At 36.5% G+C, this 21,411-nt stretch overlaps 1 protein-coding gene and 1 pseudogene across 1 annotated transcript in view; one reads left to right on the top strand and one right to left on the bottom strand.

Moving 5' to 3' along the window:
* The window catches only part of IL1RAPL1 (interleukin 1 receptor accessory protein like 1), a 707,257-nt gene that overhangs the window by 316,046 nt on the left and 369,800 nt on the right, over positions 1 to 21,411 (bottom strand). The window lies entirely within an intron of this gene.
* LOC137756944 (very long chain fatty acid elongase 5 pseudogene) lies at positions 6,300 to 7,201 on the top strand (annotated as a pseudogene).

The following is a 21,411-nucleotide window of genomic DNA, read 5'->3' as shown; positions in this document are numbered from 1 at the left end:
AAAGTATATATATGTATAACTGAATCTCTTTGCTGTAAAGCAGAAATTAATACAATATTGTAAATCAACTATACTTCAATTAAAAAAAAAGGAAAAAAAAGACAATTTGTTAGGATGTTTCATTTGTTTCATTCTGAAATATATGCCAGGTCCAGGAAATAACTTGTCTTTGCTCCTAAGGACTTCCAAAAGTGTAGCTTCTAGAGTCTTCTCAAAGGTATCAATAATTTAATAAAAAATTAAAAAGAGCATTCTAAATCCTGGGGTGTTTTCTCCTAAGCTTCTCTGGATAAGGTGAAATCAGAGTTATTATTACTAGGCCAACCTCAACCCAGGGCACTTCCCTAGAAGAGAGTTGATCTTGGACATCCAGTAATCCATGGTTCTCAGACTTAATTCCTTCATCTCTTTGTATCTCTTGCAGAATGTTAAGACATAATGAACACAGCTTTCTCAAAGTAGATTCTTTGAGAATAATACAGCGAGCATGTATTGAGCCCTTCCTTCTTAGGCACTTGGTAATCAAGAATAATAATAACAACAGCAATAATAATAATGGCCTATTCTACTTGTAAAAGCTGGTAACTCAATGGTGTAGAAAGAAAATTATGAAGCAAAGTGAAAAGTGTCATGATGGAAGCATGGGCACAGTATTATGAGAGCACAGAGGAGAGTCTTAATAATTATGCGAGGGTGTCACACCTATAAGTATACACATGGATTCTCAAGTTTGTCCTAGAATCACTCATACTTTCCATCACTAAGGTGCATAGTGAGGAATTTTTAAATTCACATACCTAATACTCACCGGACTCTTCCCTGACCATATGCTAAGGAACACTAAGTATTTCTTATCAAGGGCAGGTTATGTAACAGATCTTTGATTAGAGCCTCATTATTAATGCCAGGGGTCATTAGTAGCAAGCATTCGTCAGTGCTTAGACATAGTAACTCAAGAGGACACATGTTGGGAAAATGCTGTTTCCCTGACAGCCATTTGATTTGTTGTCCATCTATTACATGTGAATTATTACAGTTAGACTCAGTAAATTGTGATCTTTGCTTAAAGCTATCAATTGTCGAGAACGGGGTTAAGCCTAGGTTTGTGAACAAGTATCTTTTCTTTAACAACAACAAAAGCAACAAAAAGTCTTTGCCCGCTGAAGGATTCTGGTTCAAAGTTAGGAAAGGTAGCTTTATCAATTATACCTACGGGGATGAGTCACAGTAGTTAAATTACCATTTTATTCCTCCTAAAGACAACAGATAAGCAGTGCCATGGCAACTAAATGTACAGTTCTTTGTGTACACAGTTAAAGAGTTCATGCATTGCTCAGAAACCTAGAGAAATCACAAAGTATAATTTTTCTCTCTTATATCCTTGACACCATTTGTTAGATTACTACCGAAATGTTACAGTAGCATTGGTTGTGGTTTAAGAACAGAGGGATGCTAGCCCAAGAAAGCACTGCATGCTGCTTTCCTAAGTAAATCTTGCTAAAGAGAGTGTCTTTTCCTATTAATTCTTGATGGAGATGAACATTCCCATGGCTCTGGGCTCACATACTTTTGTTGGACCCTATCTGAGTGAGATGGAGCTGGTGGCCTGGAATAATGTGCTGGAACACTACCACAATTGCAGCTCTCTAAGGAGGATTTCATTAATCCACTCACGGATCCGTGGTAAAACCATGAATATACCTGAGATGATTTTTTTTGTTTTTGATCTGACTACAAAGAAAGTTTGCTGAACAAATTGATGGTGCAAATAACATTGTATACTACATGTCTTTCTTGAATAATGTTAAGGAAATAGGGGTCTTAAACTATTTGAGAAATAAATTTGGAACACAAACAAAAAATGCCCTTCCTACATGAGAGCTAAATATGGTAATCAGAAAACAGAAGTGATGCTTTCAGGACCTAATTAATAAATGGCTTTGTGAAAAAAATCCTTTGGATTAGCAACACTGGAGTTCTTTGCTTGAATTAGCTACAGGGCCTTCACATAAGTTGCTTCCTCTACCTGGCTCCCTGTCCCTTATCTCTCCGCCACAGAATTTTCCATAGTCTTTAATCATTTACTAATTTTTGTGAGTATTTTGTTAATATATCTCTCCCCCAATAGACTAGACACTTTTGTATTTGTTCATTGTTGCCTACCTACCACTGTGGCCTGGTTCACAGAAGGCACTCAAAACTTATTTTTTGAAAAAAAAATATTATACACACACACATTTTGTGATCTCTTTCTCTGGGGAGTATCTTGTGCGTAATTAATTCTGTTCAGTAATTTAGCACCATAAAAGAATATTTTTGCAAGCATTATATTTATAGTCTATATTTCATAGAATGTTTACAGTAAAAAATAAACTTCACAATTAGTTCTTTTGGTTTTAAGTTATGGAAACCTGTTTGAACTAGTTTTAGCAAAAGGTAGTTTCTTAAACACATATATGGCTATCTCACACAACCCAAGGGCAGGGTGATGGTGTGAAATGTAGCCTTATCCAAAAACTGTGGAGAAACCAGAATTTGCTCTTCATATCTCAACTCTGCCTCTCATTATATATTTGTTTCATTCCTTTTCTCCCTCTCTCTCTCCACACCCCCACCCCCGCCGGTAGAATCACTTTTTGGTTCTATTTCTAAAGCACATGTCAGAAGATACCTACTGCCAACAGCCTGTGAGTTTGCAACATTTCCATTTGAGAGCTCAAAGTTTCACTGGATGATCATTTCCCAGTTCTAACTCTAAAATCCTGAGAATGGACTCAGATTAGCTCAGCCTGGGTCAGGAGCCAACCTCTGGCTATATCTCTACAGATGAGGTGGGGTTACTTTGTAAAAGTGTGTTTGCTTCCACTGTAACCATTCAAAAGGAGGAGGGAGGAGGAAAAGCCAGTTCCCACAGACATGGGATTGCTGGGAAGGCAAAACCCTGCAGAGGGTTGTATGAAGAAGAAACCTGGTGATCTTTGCCTGCCACTTGCATCGACATCCTTACGGTTATCTTTTATTATGCGTTAATAAAGAAGCAGGCATTGAAGACTTGGTTTGGGGGGGGGGAACTGTTGTATCTCAATATGAATAATTTCTGCATTTCAGGGATAAAAATAATGGAGGCAATGGAGACGGAAATTGAACATTTGGGAAGCAGCTGCATGACCCGATTCATTCTTCTCTATACTTTAAAACTATTTTTTCCTTATGCACAATAATATAATGAGATGAGATGTGAGAAGATTTTCTGATTATTCCCTTTATGACTATGTTGAATCTGTGATAAATTTAAGATGGAAGTAGGGCTGGGGATATCCTGGGCACTTGGGCATAATATTGGTTAATCTCTTTAGAATATGGTAATAAAGGCAGGCAGCCATCTTACAAAGGGATTATAGTGGGGACATTTCACAAAGTAAGAGTGGGATGGCCAGAAAAGCTGCCCCTCTGTCCTTTCAAATCAGATGTGAGGATAATCACAAAGATAACTATCTTGGCTTTCCAATGATAAGCAAGGCATCCTGTAATCATTCTATGTCTGATTAACTTTCACTGGTATTGATTTTAAAAGACATTTTTTTCATACAGAAACTAGAAGTGACTTTCAAAGAGAATAAGATCTCTTGGAGAAATGACATTCTCAATAAAAGAATTTTAAAAGAAGTCTCTAAACAAGGACATTGTTCCTACTGGCAAATGATATGACACCCATAGAAACATGGAACTGTATACTTTGAAGATTCCTTCGAGAAATCATGATTAACCCTTTATTTTTACAGACATGAAACCTAAAGTTCAATGATAAGGAGACATTTGTCCAAGATTCGAGAATATTCTAGGGAAAATAATCTAAAAAATTACTATCTAAGTATATTTAATGACAGCTAGTCTAGTGGTAAGAGCAAGTAAGTTTAGCTCAATACATGTATAATCAAATATAAGAAAAAAATCATGTTTCCATTCAAATAATGAAAATGAAACTTAGGTTCCTTTTTTGAGATTCATTCATTTATTTAAAAAAAATTACTGTTCTTACAAGTTACATGAAGAACTGTAACATTTTTGCTAAAAGTTTCAAATTCTTAAAATTGAATGAGGTCAATGGCTATTTAGGACAGGGGTCAGCAATCGATGGCCCATGCCTGTGTTTGTTAAAAAAAAAAAAAAAAAAAAAAAAAGAGTTTTATTGGAACACAGCCATGCCTATTCTTTTTTGCATTGTCTGTGGCTGCTTTTGTGATGCAAAAGCAGAGCTGAGTAGTTGGGACTAAAACTATATATCTCACAAGACTAAAATATGTACTATCTGGTCCCTTTAGAAAAAGTCTGCAGATCCCTGTCTTAGGGCAAGTTTCCAAATGGCCATCTTGTAGCAGTCATGGTTATTTCATGAATAGCAATTAATTTACCTTAATTATTCTAAAATTGTTTCATAATCAAATGTTATATTGCATGTGACATGCATATAAGTATCTAGTAATAAAAACAGTCAAGCTTTTCTAGTCATAAACAATATTCCAATCTCCTATACACTTTTTTTTTGGTATTTGCATAGGTATATGTTTTCTTTTTAGCCTCATGTGGCTTTTATTTTACTTTATTTTTTTTAATTGAAGTATACTTGATGTACAATATTATATAAGTTACAGGTGTATAATATAGTGATTCACAATTTTAAAGGTTATGCTCCATTTATAGTTATTATAAAATATTGGCTACATTCCCTGTGCTGTACAATATATCCTTGTAGCTTATTTTATAGCTAATAGTTTGTATATCTCAATCCCATACCCCTATATTGTCCCTGCCTCCTTCCCTCTCCCCACTGGTAACCACTAGTTTGTTCTCTATATCTGTGAGTCTGCTTCTTTTTTATTACATTGTCTAGTTTGTTGTATTTTTTAGATCCTATAGACTTTATAATGTTGATTTACTTATATTTCTCATATAAGAAAAAATTCTGCAGGCAGCACTTGAAACACATAAACAATGGTTGCCACTATAAAAAATGGATGCCACAGGCACTTATCTATGCCGTGATGATCTTCAGACTATAATTGCACATTTGAGACATTAACAAAAATATTTTAGAAGTCACTTTTCCTAAAAAATGCTTTAGTTTATCATAGCTCTAAAGGAATGTAAAGCAAAGGTAAGAAACCTATGGGCCACATACCCACCTTTTTGAGAAATAATAGAAGACAATCCTTTGTTATTTAAAGGATACAGGTTTGAAAATTAATGACTTAACGCTCCAATCCATGAATGTTCTTATCGGTCTCCTACTATGTGGCAAGTTCTAGTTAATAACTGAGGTTATAAAAAGGATAAGATATTATCTCTGCTTTTGAAGCACTGACAGTTTCTTGTACTGTATATTTACTAAGAACTTCTGGGACATTAACTAGCATAGTTATTTTAGTTAATGAAAGCTGCAGCTCAGAATTCCTCTCTAATGAATTCATGTTTGTAGGATGCCAGTATTTTCTAGTAAACCAAGTGTTTGTTTTATCACAAAATTATTTCTTGGCACCACATCACAAAAAACCTTAACTTCATGAAGAATTAAACATACTGACAGCCTTATACTGAAGAGTTTGGGATAATATGGGAATTTGTTTTCTCTGAAACAACATAGCAGAAGAGTTGCTCTATTTTCAAAAATGCCAAGTGGTACATCAAGGTCAAATAAGACTGTTTTCACCAAAGAAATTTATCCTATGTTTGTAACATCACAAATAACTACGAAGAGAATGTCTTTAAAACCGTGAGATGTTAGATATGGATGGGATATTACAAATCATTTTACAGCTTAAGAGTAATAAGTCAACTGAGGTGAGGTCAGAGGCAATTCCATGGTATTTGGAGAAGGATGAGAGGCAAGATACCCCTTGGCCCATGGCTTAGATTCAAGAATTCAAATTTAGATTTGGTATCATTTACAAATGAATTTATATACTCACTCAAAGAGCTATTGATAGAATTAAGAAAAAGATACTCATATTTATATTTGTGTTAAATTACAAGTACATACCAACCACGTGGTACAATGAATTGATATTTTAAAAAATTAATCTCACCATTATTCTTTTGAATAGCACAATAGATGTCATTTTTATGGTACGGAGTTAGTAAGTTACATAGGTACATTATGAATATCAATTTGTGGTGGCGGGTCCTGCTGGCCGGCGCCTCCCTCCCGCCTCCTCCTAGCTCGGCTGGCTCCGGACGCCGCCGCCAACGCCGCCTCGCCGCTTCTCGGAGCCGCAGCCGCCCTCGGCCTAAGAGGTTTAAAAATGGAACACTCTGATGCAGCACTTAGTACCTATTACCAGGCATTGCTCGGCCCCCGAGATCCCAGACTAAAAGGATAGTTTCTTCTGGACAATTATATCCCTACTTTGCTCTGCTCCATCCTATAGTTGCTAACTGTATGGCTGGGACCAAAATATATGAAGAATAGGCAGCCGTTCTCTTGCCGGGGGAGTTTAGCGGTGTATATAACCTTGGACGCACACTGCTCTCTCTCTCTATGTTCTGTGAGTTAGTGACGGGAGTATCGGAGGGCCAATACAACTTCTTCTGCCAGGGCACACGCAGTGGAGGAGAAGCAGACGTGAAGATCATCCGTGTGCTCTGGTGGTACTACTTCTCCAAGCTCATCGAGTTCATGGACACCTTCTTCTTCATCCTGCGCAAGAACAGCCACCAGATCACAGTGCTGCACGTGTACCACCGCGCCTCCATGCTCAACATCTGGTGGTTCCTGATGAACTGGGTCCCCTGTGGCCACTCTTATTTTGGTGCCACGCTTAACAGCTTCATCCACATCCACATGTACTCGTACTACGGTCTGTCGTCCGTCCCTTCCATGAGGCCGTACCTCTGGGGCAAGAAGTACATCACGCAGGGGTAGCTGCTTCAGTTTGTGCTGACCATCATCCAGACCAGCTGCGGGGTCACCTAGCCGTGCGCCTTCCCTCTTGGTTGGTTGTATTTACAGATTGGATACATGATTTCTCTGATTGCCCTCTTCACAAACTTCTATATTCAGACCTACAACAAGAAGGGGGCCTCCCGGAGGAGAGAACACCAGAAGGACCACCAGAACGGCTACGTGACGGCCGTAAACGGCCACACCAGCAGCTTTTCTTCCCTGGAAAACAATGTGAACCCGAGGAAGCAGCGTAAGGACTGAGGCCCAAGGGTTGACAGCTTCTGAACCACGTCGTCTGATTGTAAGCACATATGAATTGTGCCCAATGCTCATTAACAGCTGCTGTAACTAGTCGGCCTACGATAGTGTGACTCACGTAGGACCTCTTCCATCAGTTCCAAACCCCTAGAAAATGTAGACAGATTATCCAAGTAGGCATAAGATGTTTAACATTTCTGGGCTCTCACCGACCCCTGCACTAGACTGTGGAGGGCATGTTGTTGTAGTACACGACACTGCTGTTGCCTTATTAGTTATAGCATGATAGGTGCTGAATTGTGATTCACAATTTAATAACACTGTAATCCACACTTTTTTTTTTTTTACTGTAGATCATGCATGTGATTGTAAATTTGTATAATGTTGTTACAGTAGAGAAACACACATGCCTTAAAATTTAAAAAGCTTATTAGTTTAAATTAGGGTATGTTTCAAGTTTTTATTCATTTCTAATAGCTCCGTTCAGAAAAATCAAAGACCGTGATTTATGAAACTATCGTGTGACACACAATTTCAAGTGACTTGTACGTGTGAAATCAGCACCTTCAGTTTTGTAATACTGGCTTTAAATCAGGCAGGTTCAAATCTAGTAGAACAGTCAGTTTAACTTTTTAATAGATCTTTTTTTTTTTTTGAGTGCCACTATTAATAATGTAAAACGGGAGGGGGGTTCTAAAGCAGTCTTGATGAAACTTAAAATATATATTCTTTGTCTTCAGGATTTTAGGAAGTGTGTAGGATGAGTAGGCCGTTTTAAATTTCAGAAGTGCTAAGTGTTTTTATGCAGGAGACAAAGCCCATTTTGCTTTCCACTTGTGAGAGAAGATATATATTTTCCAAGAGAGATGATTAAATGTTTACCATTTGACAGAGTCCCATAGATGAGCAGTGGGGAACTGGTTGCCAGGGTCCAAATTTGGATTGATTTCTGTACTGCTATCTGTTTTGACACAAACTTCTTTTGAAAATGTGCCTAGCTTACCAAAATGAATAAAGGTGGGGAAAGGACCTTAAATTTAAGGTAAAATTAAACAGATAGCTGCAGCATGAGAGAACTGGGAAACTGGATAGAGATGGTTTGTTTAATGTAAATCTAATAGCACCTGTAATTTTTTTTTCCTGCTTTGAATCTAAAGATTTGTTTAGAAATACTTGTTTAAAAATAAGACCGCTTATCATAAAATCATGTCTCACACCCTAGAGGCAGTGATCAAACAGATAAGGACTGTTGCGTGTGTCATTTTAAAGTGTTGGAGTTTACCCTCTGAATACCTCCTCCATTGGAGGAAAAAACATTCATTGAACCACTCATGACACATCTGAGAAGGTCGTTGACAATGTATAAATGAATTGGTGGTTTGATATTTATGTAAATATCAGTTTATCATGCTTTAATTTTGCACATTCATATTATAGGGAGCCAGTTGGTTCTCTTAATTAGTCTTGTGGGTTTTCTGTTTGGAAGGAGTCACAGCATCTGTTTACATTTACCTTATCAAATCTAGAATGTATATATTTGTAAATGTATGTCTTCCTAGGTACTAGCTTGTGAATGTCTTTACATATTTCATTACAAAAACTATAACATTCAATAGTGTGCTGTCAGAGTGTGCTTTAGCTCATCTGCATATACCCACAATGTTAAATAATGTCTATACATTAATCATTAAAATGTTTTTGATTAAAAAAAAATTTGTAACCTTGACTTGGCATGTCATTTTTTTACATTCTAAGAAAAAAAAATAGACATGGTCTTGATTTACCTAAGTGTTTAGAAGCCACAGAGGAAGTGGCATGCTAAGGTGGCATGGCCATGAAGGAATGAGACTGGAACTAAAGCCTGAGATCCAGATCCAATCTAGCATACAGTCCCTGCATTTATGTATATTGGTATTAGGACCCCAATGAAGCCATATTCTTGTTGAAGTAAGATATTATATCATAATATCCATACCTACCCATCCCTCAACTACAATATACTGAACATAGTAAGTATATATTAAATGTATGCTTTCTTCATTCACATTGTAACTGACTTCCCCAATAATTTGGAATGAGAGGATATTAAGAATAAATCACTAAGGAAACAATGGATTGTCCGAGGTAAATTATCTAAACCAGATATCTGATCCACTGTTGGATCAAATATTTGGATCAAATATCAAACCAGATATTTGATCCACTGTTGCAGTTTTGAAAAATGAGAACTACAAGAACACATTTAGGTCTGTGCTATACATTACCCCAAGTGGAGAGCTATTATTATGAGCTTAACTCAGGTCAACTTAGGCCTCAAACCCTACTTTAAATGCCTTTCTTGCAGAGGAACCAAGTATCAAAACTAAAACAAACCAGAAAAACTACTACACTTTGATTGTAAGCATGAACAGCAAGTCTGAGACCTTTCTTTTGTTGATTTGAATAATTACTTTAATTTTTACTATAATATTGATAGTGTAGACCTGGCCTCACTGTAAAAGATAGAAAAAGGAGGAAAAATACTCATAGCATACATACATAAAAAATATATCCGATTAGGAAAATGGGGAAAATGTATAGAAGAGGGAACTCGACGAAAAATCATGAAAATTTTCAACTTCACTACTGATCAATAAAATATAAATTAAGATTAGACAAGATTTCAATCACATTTTTTTTTATCATACTTATAAATGGCAAGGATATGGAGAAATAGAAACTCTTAGACAGTGCTACTGCATATACAAATCAGAACAACTATTTTGAAGAACAATTTGGAAATATATGTCAAACACGTGCAAGTCTTATTGCTTCATGCCTCCACTTCTAGTTATAGACCCTAGGGAAACACTTATTCCTGAGCATAAAGATGCAGGTACGTGAATGTTCATTACAGTATTGTTCATTATTGCCACAATAACAAGAAAATCTAAATTACCAATCACAATAGATTGATTAATAAAAAATGAGTAATATTTATTCAATGGGCTATTATAGAGCAGTTAAAATGGATAAACTTAAGCTACAGGTATCAAACTTGATAAGTATCTAGACATAATGATAAACAAGGGAATGGAATTACTCAGAACAGAATTACAATGGAATACTACACAGCTATAAAAAGAATGAAATTCTGCCATTTGCAGCAATGTGGTTGGACCTAGAGAATATTATGCTTAGTGAAATAAGTCAGAGACAGAAAGGCAAGTACTGTATGATATCACTTGTATGTGGAACCTAAAAAATAATACAAATGAAGGTATATGCAAAACAGAAACAGACTCAGATATAGAAAACAAACATGTGGTTACCAAAAGGGAGAGGGAAGGGAGGAGGGACAAAGTAGGGATATGGCGTTAATAGATGCAAACTACTAAGTATAAAATAGATAAGAAATAGGGATATTATTTATAGCACAGGGAACTATAGCCATTATCTTATAATAAACTATAATGCAGTATAATCTTCAAAAACAATCACTATGCTGTTCACATGAAACTAATAAAATATTGTAAATCAACTATACTTCAGTTTAAAAAAAGACATAATGATAAACTAAAAAAAGACAAACTTCGGAAGAACAGGTGAGCATAATAGCTTTATATAAACTTTAAAATATGCAAAATTATGCTCTATATTCTCCACATCTATAGGAAGTGAAAACTGTTAAACATGCATGAAAACAAACATCGAATTTAAAATAACAGTTACTTCTGTGGTGAAAGTAGGAAAAGGGAAAAGAAAGAGTACATGGAGAACTTGGAATTTATCTAATGTTTTATTTTCTTTTTATTTAAAGTAAATATGGCAAAATGTTAAGATCTTATAAAGCTGAATGAATGGTGGATACATAAATGTAAATAGTATATCAGTGTTTTCAAACTGTGGAATGATACCCGTATTGTGGGTCTGAAATCACTTTGAAAGATTGAGGCTTATATTTTTAAAAAGAATAAAGTAAAAAAAAAAATAGGAAATATCAGTGTAAACTGCAGTACATCTAAGCAGTGTTTTGTGGATAGTTTGCTTCAGTTATTCGTATATTTATGTATGTATGTAAATGTGATATAAAATAGGTTTTCTTACTCTGAACTTTGGGTAAAAATGTTTTAAACGTACTGCATTATATTATTCTGTACCATTTCTATCTTTTCAAAATATTTCATATTTAAATTAAAAAAAAAATATTATTAATCGAAAATATTGGGAATCAGTAGATTTTTAAAAGACAGCTATAACTTTTAAATCACAGAAAGAATTAGGTCTGCTTAACCACTTATAATGTTAAATATATTTTTAAAAATATTGATATCTCAAAAGGATAGATGAGTCAGTGAACATGAAATTTGAACTCAGAGTCTCTGAGTTACAATTTAATGCTTAGTTCTCTGAGTTAAATTGCTTTTTATAAATCAAAGTTTTTCTAAATCTTAAATCCCATTCAGACATGTTTATTTTGCTGCATTCCAATTAAAGCTTAATATATTGGCATTTTAAAGTTAGTTATCATTTAGGTTTCTTGGAGATGTAACTCTGGAAATGTAATGAGAAATCCTTACATGATGAGTAACCATCAAAAACTAGATTAAGAGAATAAATGAGAAAGCAGGCCAATGACTTTTGATCCTTATATTTATATATTTTTTTCTTATTTTTCTCTACTAGGACAGGGTTTCAAAGCTTCCACAATAGCCAATATGCTTGGCCTCTGATACACACAAATTATTTACTCCATTTATGTATCACTTATGTCAGATAGTATGTTAAGTTCTAATAAACTGAGTGGGAGGTGGCAGGGGGAGGAACCTGTATAAAACAGTTCCAAAATGAAGCCCTTATCCTGTGGAAACCTTTCAGAAAATATACCTATGATTTCAAAACTGTGTTTATGTGTCTTCATTGCAGAAGGTATTAACAAAAGCCAGCTCATATACATTTCCATTTAAAGTTTTCTTAGTGTCATTGATACTAGTTGTAAATTATTAAAATTGGAAGATATTGAATGAAATCAAGACAACCACAGACTATATTGGCATTAATTAGCATATCCTTGACATCTAAATTTATCTATTCTAATAAGCTATATAATGCACAGAAACACAATTTTAAAATGCTTTTGTAGTAACAAAATGTATTTATCACTGAATTTATACCTTTGGCACTCAAAAAAGATGCAGATGGGCCATAATTCATAGGGTCTATATATCTTCCAAATTTGTGTGTTTGCTTTTATTCATGTCTGCTGCTTTCAAAAAGGATTTTGGGATAGATTGTAATAAAAGGCCCATGCAATAGGCTTGTTGACCAGAAGATAAATTATCTAAAGCATTACAGTAAGGAAGAGAAGAAATAGTTATTGAGGGGGTGGGTGAAGAACATATAATTATACAATAGTATTAGCTAAGAATAGTTACTTTAATTATCTACTAAATTTAGCCTGTACTTCCTGGAAGTCAAGACAAATTTTTAAAAATCAGTATGAATCGTATATGTCTAGTTGTAGTTAATCAGGATAGATAAATTTGAGTTTTAAATCTAAGGGACACAACTTTTTTAAAAAAATCATGAATTTTTCCATAAGGAACACTCAACAACATAATGGATGACATTTTGAGTATTCAGTGGGGTTTTAGAGAAGTCATTGAAACAGTCTTCCCTTGACCATGTTGTATGTCAAACCGTGATAAAAAGCTAAAGGGGATCTTGTTTGTGTAGCTCAGCAGGCTGTATATTACAGATCTACAATGATTCTATCTGTAATAATTTATAAGTTTGGCAGCTAACAAACTTGAGGAAAAAATATTGTTTGAAACAACCTTGGTAGACCAAAGGGGGTGGATTATTTGAGAAAATGGATACTTCAGATGAGAAGAATGTTCTTGTTACCTAGTATGGTAAACTGAATATTGGCCCCCAAAGAGAGCCAGGTCCTAATCCCTGGAATTTGTGAATGTCACTTTATATGGCAAAAGGAACTTTGCTGATACAATGAAGTTAAGGATTGTGAGATGGGGAGATTATCCTGGATTATCCAGGTGGTCCCTAAATTTAATCACAAATCTCCTTTTGAGAAGGAGGCAGAGAGATTTGACTACAGAGGTAGAAATCAATGGGTTACTGATGCAAGATGCTATGCTGCTGGTTTTGAAGATGGAAGAAGGGACAAAGGAATGTAAGAAATGTAGCTCTAGAAACTCGAAAAGGCAAGGAAATTGATTCTCTCCTAGAGCTTCCAGAGGAAGGATAGCCCTACTGACACCTTGATTTTGGTCCAGTAAAACTGATTTTGGATTTTTGACTTCCAGAACTTAAAAGAGAATAAATGTATATTGTTTTATGCCACCAGGTTTGTGGTAAGTTGTCACAGCAGCCACAAGAAACTAGTCTACCTAGGATAACATGAAAAATATCTTTACCAAAAGTAAAATATTTTAAAGTATCATATGCCATAGGATACTTGCCCAGTGTTAACAGTCTGAATGTTTGTGTCCCCCCCCACCTCAAATTCATATGTTGAAATCCTAGTGCCCAATGTGATGGTATTAGGAGATAGGACATTTGGGATGTAATTAGGTCATGAGGGTGGAACCCTGATGAATGAGATTAATGCCCTTAAAAAGAAGCCCTAGGGCTTCCCTGGTGGCGCAGTGGTTGAGAATCTGCCTGCCGATGCAGGGGACACGGGTTCGAGCCCTGGTCTGGGAGGATTCCACATGCCGCGGAGCAACTGGACCCGTGAGCCACAACTACTGAGCCTGCGCGTCTGGAGCCTGTGCTCCGCAACAAGAGAGGCCGCGACAGTGAGAGGCCCGCGCACCACGATGAAGAGTGGCCCCCGCTCGCCGCAACTGGAGAAGGCCCTCGCACAGAAACGAAGACCCAACACAGCCAAAAATAAATAAATAAATAAATAAATAAATTTAATAAAAAAAAAAAAAAAAAAGAAGCCCCAGAGAACTCCCATGTCCCCGCCACCATGTGAGGACACAGGAAGAGGTCTGCAGCGTGGAAGAGGGCCCTCACACAACAATGCTGGCACCCCGAACTAGGACTTCTAGCCTCCAAAACCGTGAGAAATAAACTTCTGTTATTTATAATTACCCAATCTATCGTATTTTTACACACAGAATGCAAGGAAATCAATTGCTGATTGCTTGGGGGTGGGGTTGAAAACCTACAAGCTAATCAGCATTTTAAAATCTAATATTAAAATCCTAAGAGGATAATTTCAGGGCTAGTTATGAATTTTCTGGTTTTTCTTGTTGTATTTTAGATAATATTAGTAGTATTCTCTTATTGCATTTTTGGTAACATTTTCAGTATTCTCTGGGAAATTAAGTAAAAGGCTGACTCTAGAATATAAGGCCCAGTGGGAAAATAGGGCCTCTTCCTCCTCTCTAGGTTGAAAGATTGGATCTTATTTGTAATTTACAAAATCTGTGGTTTGCAGAGCAGCTGAACCAACAGGAGGCAACACCATTCTTATTTGAAAGCTGATTTCCTTTAGTAAAGCGTCAATACTGGCTGTGACAAAACAGACAAGAAACAACAGTTCTTCAACTGACAATAATATGTTAGTGGGGATCCAGGTTGTGAAGCAGACTACCTGGAGTATTCTTCCTTAAATTACTGATACAAACCACTTTAGGAGCTCTAAAGAAACAAATCGACCAGGGCATAAGCCTAGAGCGTCCTGCCCTGTTTCTCAAGAGGCTGAAGCAGGGTTGCCCAGTGCAGGCATGAGAGCTTTAGAGTTTAAAAAAAATGATGGAGCCAGCAGGATGAACCCAGAAAGTCTGATGTATCAAGCCTCTAGTGAAAGTTTCTCTGGTGGCTGGCTTTGAAATGCAGAAATTCAAGCTGTATAGTTGAGTTTCCCCTGGATGTTGGCTGTTTGCTAATGCATGATAACCAGCAGCTCCTGACCTAGATGAACTGCCCCACTGACTGCTAGAGATTGCCATCATTAGGGACCTTGCTTCCTCTGTGTTCCCAGAGGACCCTGCATCTACTCCTGTACATTTTCATATTTCACTGAAGTTATTCATTTACCTGTCTCTTCCACATGCATCTTGGCTTATTTCTTTTTGTGTCTCTAGCACCGGCATAGTGCCTAGTATTTAGAAAAAGGTGAATAAATGTTTGCTCTATAAATGAATGGAAGGAAAGTCCGGATAAGTCTTCTGACAAAATCATTAGCCAGGATCTTTAAATTCTAGGAATCTTGAGGCTGATGGGGAATTTGACAACGCAGGGATCAGGTTGTTACCACTTGAACCCACTTATCAAACTTGGCATCACTAGAAGTGATAATCAGACACTAGGGAGTCACTGCTACATGCTCCTGTAAACCCTACTGAAGTTCTCCCACTTCACTGGGATTGCTTGGACTGGAAGCTCTATGCGGACAGGCACTTATTTTTACTCATTTTGATATTAGAAGAATATAGAATAGTGCCTAACATATAGGTGATCCATAAATTGTTATCTAATGAGTGAGTAAGCTTAGAGGACAGAGTTGAGAAGGTAGAGATGGATGATAGGGAAATCAGAAAATAAGTGCTTATAACAGTCCGAGTATAAGGGACAATACCTGGTTTGGACTTTGCCACCCTCAACAGAGTTCCCCAGTATTGCTTCCAGTGGCAAACACGCCTTTCAGGGGCTCTGGAGTGGATTTTCCTGCTGTATATCCACTCCCTTGGCCTGGCTTCCCTCAAGAATCCCTCCTGGATCTTCCAGTTGTGCCCATTCATTTTGTTCCCTCCAAATCAGGGCTCTGGTGGGCCTCTAGTGGCCCCGAATTAGCATAACATAACATGACGCATTGTACCACTAACACTGATAGCTATAAGAGTATAAAAATAAACCAGAAATTCTGAAGACTCCCCTTCTTGCCCATCTCCTGGACTCCCAAAAGAACTATCTCAGAAAATTTACTTCCAACCTGTCTCCATCTCAGAGCAATGATGACACTCTGATCACTGTGGCCTCACCCACAAAGATGAGTTCTCTCAGCTGCTCCAGTATCCACAGTGATACTTTTGTAGGGACCCTGTCTCCTGTTCCTACTGAAACTATTTGAATGTGTGGTCTCCAGCATTTAATGATCTCTGCAAACTCCAATGAGCCTCACTCATTGGAGGGCCCCCTTAATACCCATCTATTCAAAGCACATCACTCATTGCCCACAATCTAGCAGTAAGACCAAGCGCAGAGATAGGATGCTGGAAGAATACATTTTCCACAGATACAATTCCTAGGTTCCCTCCCCACACCTCTACTTCAAGAACTCCCCCAGAACCTCCCTCTCCACACTTCCATCCTTGAGTAGTGTTTTGACTATGAGAGAAAAACAAAAGTATTAAGATTCATGTTATTTTTATATGATTAAAATGCTATGGTACATAACATTTTGTGTATATACTATTTATGCTTACTCATTTGTATTTCTTCAAGTTGGATTGAAAGACTTTCCAATTCCTAAGATTTGTAAGTAGCACGTATTTTTGGTAGAAGTGGTGTTCTGTTAAACCATACAGAGTAACTCTTTGGAAAAGTCATAATATCAAGCAAGGCCACACTACACTTTTTTTTCTCTGGCAGAATTAGATTTACAACCACACTGCTTTTCCTATTTTTGCCCTTGTGCAGATACATTTAGAAGAGCTGTATAATATGTGCTTTTTTTAAACACACTTAAATTTTTACCATTCACTAAAAAAATGAACCATACCATAAAATCTTAGTCTTTAGATGTTTGGAGGTAGGGATTAACTCCGTAGAGCACTCTTCTGTCCATCTGTGTGTGCATACTCCAACAAGTATTTTGGAATTCTGAGAACTTTGCAAATGATGTTATCATGCAGAATATTCTTGAGAAAAGATTTCCTTTGTTTCCTAAAAAAAAACTTCTATCGACTTAAATAACATAGTCTGTTCTGATCTATTCTTTTTTATTTTTTTTCTTACAGTAACCATTTTTTGCTGTGCAGACATTACTGTTTGCTCAGAGGAATACCAGGTATTTGTTCAGGCAGCTTTCAAAGGAAAGAACGTACTTTTTTTTGCTCCTTTCCTAGTTGTCTGGACTAATATTAACTTCATGTGTAAATAAAAGGAGAAGGTGAGTCTATTTTGTGTTTTACTTTTTTTACTAATGAAAGAAAATGTGATGCAACGTCCCTAACTCAGCCGATTAATAAGTATTTCTATACAGAATCTGCAGAAGAATTTTAAGGGAGTCAAATAGTTTCCAGGGTTTTATTCAGTTCTTTAAGCTCTAAATACTATAAAATAGAAATTATTTTAGAATAGCCACTTTTTAAATAGTCAAAACTACTTTTCAAAATCTTGAAATCTTTCATCATTATTTCCACTTCATTGGGCCACAGAAGCACCGAAGGGAGCTGTCGCAATAGAGGTTTGTGCACACCAGAGTCTCAACTGGGACACAGATATTACCTTGAGAATCTAGCAGTTTGCCTAAAAATTGGAAGTTTGAGCAAATAAGGCAAGTAGACCATGGGCAGTGTGTGTGCGTTTGTTAGCTGCTGTAACTATTCCAGGTGAGTTCAGTCTCTCAGAAGATCCTTGACCCTAATTTTGAGCCTAGAAGATGACAAATAAGTGCTTGATAACAATAGTAACATAGTGTTTTAAAAATGGATCTCTCCTATCATGTCCTACCATGTCCAAAGTTTCCCTGATCAAATAAGCCCATTGCCCCTTTTAGCTCTATCATTTATAGCAAACTTTGTTGTTGTTGTTAAATTTATGATTTTTCATTGCCCTCCTAGGCAGATAGTTGATGGTAAGAGTCTTTTTTGCTTTTTCTTTTGTTTTCTGCTACAAATAAGAACACTATTAAGCAGTTTGGGGAGGGAGCAAATAGGTACTGAATTATTAAGACAGAACGTGAGAAGGAGCCAAAGAGCCTTGCATAAGAAATGCTGAGGGAAGAGGGGACAGACAAACTAGGGGTATGGGATTAACAGTCACAGACTACTGTGTATAAAATAGATAAGCGACAAGGATATATTGTATATAGCACAGGGAATTATAGCCATTATCTTGTAATAACTTATAATGGAGTATAATCTGCAAAAATACTGAATCACTATGCTGTACACCTGAAACTAATATAATATTGTAAATCAACTATACTTCAATAAAATAGATAGGTAGGCAGACAAAAATGTTGAGAGACTGAAGTCCTCAGAGGACGAGAAAGTACGTGGATTCGAATATTCTGGCCTGTTCTAGCCAAAAGGGTAGTCGCCAGCTACTTGTAGCTACTGAGCACTTGAAATGTGGCTGGATTTCAAAGACAGTAACAAAAAAAGACTGTAAAATAGCTCATCAATAAATTTTTATGATGATCACATGTTGCAATGGCAATATTTTGGAAATACTTGGTTAGAAAAATATATTATTAAAATTAATTTCACCTGTTTTTTACTTTTAATATAACTAATTATTATATTTAAAATCACATATTGTGATTGGCATTACAATTCTATTCGATAGTGCTAATTTAAAAAATTCACTTCAGAAGGAATGAGTAAAAGAAATTTTAAGCCAGTTAACTAGAGGTTTAAAATAGTCAAATTAACAGAGGTATATGTTGAATTTAAAAGCCTATAAATAATGAATACGCATTCCCTGAGGGCAGGAACCTAGTGTGTCATATTCATCTTCACATTCTTAGCACATAGCACAGTTTCTGTCATGTACTAAGTATTCAGCAAATACATGCATGAATAATGAATCACTCAAATTAGAATTATGAAATAAGTAGAGAGAAAGTGTTAGTTTGAGTGTCACCAAATATTTTTTAAAGAACTGTATTAAGGTCCTTACATACTTCCTAACCAAAAAGAAATTCTTCAGTAATAATTAAGGATCTCTATTGGTAAAGTGCACAATCAACTTAGGAACAAGTTTCAGAAAGTTACTAGAGACTTTCTTTTTTAACACATACTACAGAAGGGAGGTGAATGGGGGAGTGTCAGTCTGGGATCTGCTGGTTCCTTTTTAGTGAAATTTGCTACCATACAACATAGGAATGGAACTAAATATCGTGCCCTTTCATTACAGGTTTAACACACTTCTTTTCCCCCCAAAGCTTCTAAATCTAGCATTGATAGATGGGCTTCAGGGACACATGGATCCTCCAAAAATGTGTGCAAAATTGTATTTGTGCAAATGTATGTTTTGGGGAGAGAATACTATGGCTGTCATCAAAGGGGTCCAATGACTTAATAAACGTATTACCCAGCCACTGCTCTATTGAAACATTAAATAGGATCGGGGTGAAAGTAAGATAATGACATCTTGTTTTGGTTTCAACATCAGGGAAAGTTATCCTTTGGCTGGAAAGCACTGGATCCTTTTCTGTTTTTCACACATTACTCAAGAGGTTTGACTTTCTAGAACTTTTCTTAGAGATTTCAGGTAGCCTGACCAACATTTTAAAACATTGTAAAGTATTCTAAAAAGACAAAAATAATTTAACAGCTATAAAAATGTTTGAAAATGCAAATCAATGTATTGTTTACTGGAAATACAGTATTTTTGGAATCAATTCTGGCCATGATGAAAAATTTTAAAGTAGGTCCCAAGCATCTTTAAAATTGTTTGTCTGCCCATACCACCAATCATCCTAATGAAATCAGTATCTGTTTTCTCACTGGCATTTAGCTTCCTTACTTTCTAAGTTAGGCTCTATCAGGGTCGGCTCTGAATATATTAAATACAGATAAATCATATGATTTGATACAAAGGAGGAATGAGATGCCTGCCCAGCCTTTGCTCCCCTCTTTTCTGATAATAGCTCGCCAAGTCTGTTTTGGAGAATTACCTCTTACTCACTGGAGAGAGTCTTAATGCGAAGCCAAAAAGTTCACTTTAGACCCACCCTCGACACATACTTCAAGGAGAATGTGTGGCTCAAGCTCTGGCAATCAGACTTTTTCTTCAGACTGAACTCTTACAAACAGAATGCAACAGAAAAATGAAAAATGGTGGGATTTCATTCATCCTGGTGGTCAGACCCTGAGGACCCTAGGAGGTTCTTGGTACTTAGATCCCCAGAGCTGCTCTGTCTCTGAATCTTTCTTAAATCAGATTCTTAGGCTTTTCCTTTAATTTCCAGTAAATTCAGTGGTAGACAGTGGCTCTTTATAAAGTGGATACATAATCTGAGACTAGTAATTTACTTATTCCTCAAAAGTAAAAAGAAAAGAAGTTGAACATCTCTTCTCCATGAACTACTGAGGGCTCAAAATATTGATCTATCCAGGGACACTTTATTATGTCATTTGAGACACGTGAAACATTAAAAAATAGTAAGTTGATTTACACTGAAGGCCAACTGGCTCTGAGTTCAAGAGGTACACTGATGAGAGGATCATGAGGTCTGGGGTAGCCCAGAAAGATATAAGATGGGACGTGACCCAAAACTCACAAAGAGGGATAGATTTTGAGAAAACTGATATGAGAGAAGAACAATTCAGGTGGGGAACAGCTTGACCAATTACACAGAGGAAACCTATCCAATTGGCCACTAGGGAGAGTTTGTATATGAGAGAGCTAGGAATAAAGTTGGAACAGTTTGAAGACACTCAAAAGCCATGCTAAAATGTTTGGGCTGTATTGTGCAGGCAATAGAGAATCTGTGTAATTACTTTAATGTGTAAAATAGCTTGACCCAGGGCAAGATTGGATGCAGGGTGGGCATGTATGGGATTTCCATAATACCTCACATTCCAGGTGGAAAGGAAATGGAGCAGGATGGTGGTGATGAAAATGAAAATGGATTACTTGATGGGAGGAATCACACAAAGGGAGATTCCATAAGATTTGATAAATGGCTGAACTGATATGGAAGGGAGAGGGTTCGACCAATCAAACCATGATTCCAAGGTTATCAGCATAAATTATGGAAAAGCAATAATACTTTGAACTTGGTAGTCCAAGGAAGAAGCTATTTTGATAATTATAATGTATATGTAATTTCCTTTTTCTATATGCCCTTTTTGATAGGTATAAGGGGAATTGCTGAAAGGCAGCTCACACTTCAAATACCAAGAAATTTAATACACCATAGCGTAACAATGACTCCACTCCTACTGCTGAATATTTGTCCCTTTTATTTTGAGAAGTTGATTGATGATAATTTCCCATCCTTCCTACCTTTCTTCCTTCTTCCT

The sequence above is a fragment of the Eschrichtius robustus genome, chromosome X (genome assembly GCF_028021215.1).
Source record: "Eschrichtius robustus isolate mEscRob2 chromosome X, mEscRob2.pri, whole genome shotgun sequence".
NCBI classification, from domain to species: domain Eukaryota; kingdom Metazoa; phylum Chordata; class Mammalia; order Artiodactyla; family Eschrichtiidae; genus Eschrichtius; species Eschrichtius robustus.
Note: the sequence above shows the minus strand (reverse complement) of the source record. Positions and strands in the feature narration are given on the sequence as shown.